We start from the raw sequence: 6391 nt of genomic DNA on the forward strand, positions 1-6391 counted from the left end.
AGCGATAGAAAACAAATGGGTCTTTAAGAAGAAGACGGACGCGGATGGCAATGTTACCATCTATAAAGCTTGACTTGTCGCTAAGGGTTATCGACAAGTTCAAGGGGTTGACTACGATGAGACTTTCTCTCCCGTAGCAAAGCTAAAGTCCGTCCGAATCATGTTAGCAATTGCCGCATACTATGATTATGAGATATGGCAAATGGATGTCAAAACGGCATTCCTTAACGGCTATCTTAAGGAAGAACTGTATATGATGCAGCCAGAAGATTTTGTCGACCCTGAGAATGCTAACAAGGTATGCAAACTCCAGCGATCCATTTATGGGCTGGTGCAAGCATCTCGAAGTTGGAACATTCGCTTTGATGAGATGATCAAAGCGTTTGGGTTTATGCAGACTTATGGAGAAGCCTGCGTTTACAAGAAAGTGAGTGGGAGCTCTGTAGCATTTCTCATATTATATGTAGATGACATACTTTTGATGGGAAATGATATAGAACTTTTGGACAGCATTAAGGCCTACTTGAATAAGTGTTTCTCAATGAAGGGCCTTGGAGAAGCTGCTTACATATTAGGCATCAAGATCTATAGGGATAGATCAAGACGCCTCATAGGTCTTTCACAAATCACATACCTTGATAAGATATTGAAGAAGTTCAATATGGATCAGTCCAAGAAGGGGTTCTTGCCTGTGTTGCAAGGTATGAAATTGAGCTCAACTCAATGCCCGACCACGGCAGAAGATAGAGAAAAGATGAGTGTCATCCCCTATGCCTCAGCTATAGGGTCTATTATGTATGCCATGCTGTGTACCAGACCTGATGTAAACCTTGCCGTAAGTTTGGTAGGAAGGTACCAAAGTAATCCCGGCATCAAACACTGGACAGCGGTCAAGAACATCCTAAAGTACCTGAAAAGGACTAAGGATATGTTTCTCGTTTATGGAGGTGACGAAGAGCTCGTCGTAAAGGGTTACATCGACGCTAGCTTCAACACAAATCTGGATGACTCTAAGTCACAAACCGGATACGTGTATATTTTGAATTGTGGGGTAGTAAGCTGGTGCAGTTGCAAGCAAAGCGTCGTGGCAGGATCTACATGTGAAGCAGAGTACATGGAAGCCTCGAAGGCAGCGCATGAAGCAATCTGGATGAAGGAGTTCATCACCGACCTAGGAGTCATACCCAATGCGTCGGGCCGATCACACTCTTCTGTGACAACACTAGAGCTATTACACTTGCCAAGGAGCCCAGGTTTCACAAGAAGACTAGGCACATCAAGCGTCGCTTCAACTCCATACGTGAAAATGTTCAAGATGGAGACATAGATATTTTTAAAGTACATACGGACCTGCATGTAGCAGATCCGTTGACTAAACCTCTCCCTAGAGCAAAACATGATCAACACCAGAACTCTATGGGTGTTCAATTCATCACAATGTAACTAGAATATTGACTCTAGTGCAAGTGGGAGACTGTTGGAAATATGCCCTAGAGGCAATAATAAAATGGTTATTATTATATTTCTTTGTTCATGATAATTGTCTATTGTTCATGCTATAATTGTGTTATCCGGAAATCGTAATACATGTGTGAATACATAGACCACAACACGTCCCTAGTGAGCCTCTAGTTGACTAGCTCATTGATCAACAGATAGTCATGGTTTCCTAACTATGGACATTGGATGTCATTGATAACGGGATCACATCATTAGGAGAATGATGTGATGGACAAGACCCAATCCTAAGTGTAGCACAAAGATCGTGTAGTTCGTTTTGCTAGAGCTTTTCCAAATGTCAAGTATCATTTCCTTAGACCATGAGATTGTGCAACTCCCGGACAGCGTAGGAGTGCTTTGGGTGTGCCAAACGTCACAATGTAACTGGGTGACTATAAAGGTGCACTACGGGTATCTCCAAAAGTGTCTGTTGGGTTGGCACGAATCAAGACTAGGATTTGTCACTCCGTATGACGGAGAGGTATCTCTGGGCCCACTCGGTAATGCATCATCATAATGAGCTCAATGTGACCAAGTGTCTGGTCACGGGATCATGCATTACGGTACGAGTAAAGTGACTTGCCGGTAACGAGATTAAAACGAGGTATTAGGATACCGACGATCGAATCTCGGGCAAGTAACGTACCGATTGACAAAGGGAATTGTATACGGGATTGATTGAATCCTCGACATCGTGGTTCATCCGATGAGATCATCGAGGAGCATGTGGGAGCCAACATGGGTATCCAGATCCCGCTATTGGTTATTGACCGGAGAGGCGTCTCGGTCATGTCTGCATGTCTCCCAAACCCGTAGGGTCTACACACTTAAGGTTCGGTGACGCTAGGGTTGTTGAGATATTAGTATGCAGTAACCCGAAAGTTGTTCGGAGTCCCGGATGAGATCCCAAACGTCACGAGGAGTTCCGGAATGGTCCGTAGGTGAAGATTTGTATATAGGAAGTTCAGTTTCGGCCATCGGGAAAGTTTCGGGGGTCACCGGTATTGTACCGGAACCACCGGAAGGGTCCCGGGGGTCCATCGGGTGGGGCCACCTATCCCGGAGGGCCCCATGGGCTGAAGTGGGAGGGGAACCAGCCCCTGGTGGGCTGGTGCGCCCCCCTTGCCCCCCCCTGCGCCTAGGGTTGGAAACCCTAGGGGTGGGGGGCGCCTCACTTGCCTTGGGGGGCAAGCCACCCCCTTGGCCGCCACCCCCCCCCTTGGAGATTGGATCTCCTAGGGCCGGCGCCCCCCCTAGGGGCCTTATATAAAGAGGGGGGAGGAAGGGCAGCCGCACCCAAGTCCCTGGCGCCTCCCTCTCCCCATGCACCACCTCTCCCTCTCGCCGAAGCTTGGCGAAGCCCTGCCGAGATCGCTGCTGCATCCACCACCACGCCGTCGTGCTGCTGGATCTCCATCAACCTCTCCTTCCCCCTTGCTGGATCAAGAAGGAGGAGACGTCTTCCCAACCGTACGTGTGTTGAACGCGGAGGTGCCGTCCGTTCGGCGCTAGGATCTCCGGTGATTTGGATCACGACGAGTACGACTCCCTCAACCCCGTTCTCTTGAACGCTTCCACTCGCGATCTACAAGGGTATGTAGATGCTATCCTCTCTCTCGTTGCTAGATGACTCCATAGATTGATCTTGGTGAAGCGTAGATTTTTTTTATTTTCTGCAACGTTCCCCAACGTCATGTCCATCACATCATTCTCCTAATGATGTGATCCCGTTCATCAAATGACAACACATATCTATGGTTAGGAAACATAACCATATTTGATTCACGAGCTAGTCAAGTAGAGGCATACTAGGGACACTATGTTTTGTCTATGTATTCACACATGTACTAAGTTTCCGGTTAATACAATTCTAGCATGAATAATAAACATTTATCATGAAATAAGGAAATAACAAATAACTTTATTATTGCCTCTAGGGCATATTTCCTTCAGTATTTCCCTAAGTTTGAGAACCAAGGTATCAATCCAGTAGGAGACAACGCACAGGTCATCAAATGCCTGCACAAACAATCAACAAACTTACACCCAACACGATAAAGGGGCTGTCAATCCCTTCACGGTTACTTGCAAAAGTGAGATCTGATAGAGATAAATAAACAATAAAGTAAATATTTTTTGGTATTTTTGGTTTATAGATCGGAAAGTAAAAGATTGCAAAATAATAGACCGGAAACTAATATGATGGAAAAGAGACTTAATATGATGGAAAAGAGACCCAGGGGCCATAGGTTTCACTAGTGGCTTCTCTTAAGATAGCAAATAATACGGTAGGTGAACAAATTATTGCCGAGTAATTGATAGAAGAGCGCATAATTATGACGATATATAAGGCAATGATCATGAACATATGCATCACGTTTGTGCCAAGTAGACCGACTCCTGCCTGCATCTACTACTATTACTCCACACATCAACCGCTATCCAGCATGCATCTAGAGTATTAAGTTCATAAAGGAGTAACGCATTAAGTAAGATGACATGATGTAGAGGAATTAACTCAAGCAATATGATGTAAACCCCATCTTTTTATCCTCGATGACAACAATACAATACGTGCCTTGCTGCCCCTACTGTCACTGGGAAAGGACACCGCAAGATTGAACCCAAAGCTAAGCACTTCTCCCATTGCAAGAAAAACCAATCTAGTATGCCAAACTAAACCGATAATAGACTTGCAAAGATATCAAATCATGCATATAAGAATTCAGAGAAGATTCAAATAATATTCATAGATAATCTGATCATAAATCCACAATTCATCGGATCTCGGCAAACACACCGCAAAAGAGTATTACATCAAATAGATCTCCAAGAACATCGAGGAAAACATGGTATTGAGAATCAAAGAGAGAGAAGAAGTCATCTAGGTACTAGCTATGGACCCGTAGGTCTGTGGTAAACTACTCACGCTTCACCGGAAGGGCAATGATGTTGATGTAGAAGCCCTCCGTGATCGAATCCCCCTCCGACAGGACGCCGGAAAAGGTCCCTAGATGGGATCTCACGGGTACAGAAGGTTGCGGCGGTGGAAAAGTGTTTTCGTGGCTCCCCCTGATGGTTTTGGGGTATAAGAGTATATATGGGCGAAATAATTAGGTCAGGAGACCCACGAGGGGCCCACAAGACAGGGGGCGCGCCCTACCCCCTGGGCGCGCCGTCCATCCTTGTGGCCGCCTCGTGGCTCCTCTGACTTCATCTCCAAGTCTTCTGGTTTGCTTCTGGTCCAAGAAAGATCATCGCGAAAGTTTTATTCCGTTTAGACTCCGTTTGATATTCCTTTTCCGCGAAACTCTAAAACAGGCAAAAAAACAGAAACTGGCACTGGGCTCTAGGTTAATAGGTTAGTCCCCCAAAATAATATAAAATAACATATAAATGCATATAAAACATCCCAAAACAGATAATATAATAGCATGGAACAATAAAAAATTATATATATGTTGGAGACGTATCAATAACACACATCGATGTAGATTGCAAATGGGGCTGAGCGATGGGTGACACAGATAAGGTTGCAGCTGGTTCGTGCTAGTTGTTTTGAGAGACACATCGATCACACATCGTATGATAACCTTTTGATCCAGCGGTTACACAACCGACTGACGCGATCAAGCGATCAACCGGTTGAAAACTGGTGTTTTCCTAAATCATAGCCACATCATCAATGAGATCATCATGATGTCGGGATCACATTAACTCCACAAAAAGAAGCGACATGGGTTGCATCGCACTTTAGCCCATAAGGTTGAACTATTCAGGCCATATAATATTTGTTCCATTAAATAACAATATATTCTTTTTAGTAAAAAAATAATAATACCGAAAATAGCGAAGGACCAGAGGAACCAACATATTTCATGGTTGAACAACAACAAATCGAGCTTATATAACAAAACATCAATTTTGTAAAAGAATACGGTACAATTTGTTTAGTTTATATACATAGTTGTGCATTATCACTTCCAGGTTTGTACACAAAATTTCCAGGTTCTCCACCAGAGGGCCCGATCAGACGGCGGGGAGTGTGTTAGGCAGACAATAGCGTGAGGCGAGCGAGGATGCCCCTAGGAGGTGGGTAATCCAACATCATTTAAAGGAGTAGTTGTTGTCAAAGTAAAGATACTTGATGTATTTGACCTAATTTTACATATCTTTATGGCCTAAAAACCCAGCCAATGAAATGGTGAACTGTTGGTCTGACTGGTGAAACCTAAGCCGACAACATCACCGATTCAGCCACAGGTTCGGTTTTTAAATCTATGAAACCAAGGCACCACCGACGGTGGATTTGGAGGAGCCATGACGACCAAGATGGCGGGCCAGCGTCCTCTGACGGCCTGGTGCTTCCTTGGACCGAAGGGCGGCCAAGATCATTCCTCTTGTCAATGATGACGTATGGGAGGCAGTGCTGCTTCAAGAGGGTTTATGCGGCGAGCAGCTATATAAGTCTTGTGGACCAATGGGTCCCGTCCCCATCGTCAGCGAGATTGGAACCGTCGGGAGGTAGCTTTTGACCCGAACGTGTTTTCATTTTCTGTCTAGGGTCTTCTTTGTTAGTTTCCGGGACCCCTTTGTTATTTCTTGTTCCTGTAGGGTCCTGCGTGTAAGGTGTTGTATGCCACGACTTCGAATAATGAAGCATCTGGTTCCCTACAACTCAGCAACGGATAAAATATAAACAGAGAAATATCCGAGGCGAAGCCCGTCTTCCGCATCAAGAAAACGGAGAAGCGCCTTCAGGAAGAAAAAAGGAAAACGAGAAGAGCAGTCCATCTTCTTGGGCCGCAAGCCGAGCTGGAGAGGCGCCGTCCAAGCACGCACAAATACGCACGCATCTCCCACCACGTTCTCGATCGAACCGGCGGACCCC

The sequence above is a fragment of the Triticum dicoccoides genome, chromosome 6B (genome assembly GCF_002162155.2).
Source record: "Triticum dicoccoides isolate Atlit2015 ecotype Zavitan chromosome 6B, WEW_v2.0, whole genome shotgun sequence".
In the NCBI taxonomy this organism is placed as follows: domain Eukaryota; kingdom Viridiplantae; phylum Streptophyta; class Magnoliopsida; order Poales; family Poaceae; genus Triticum; species Triticum dicoccoides.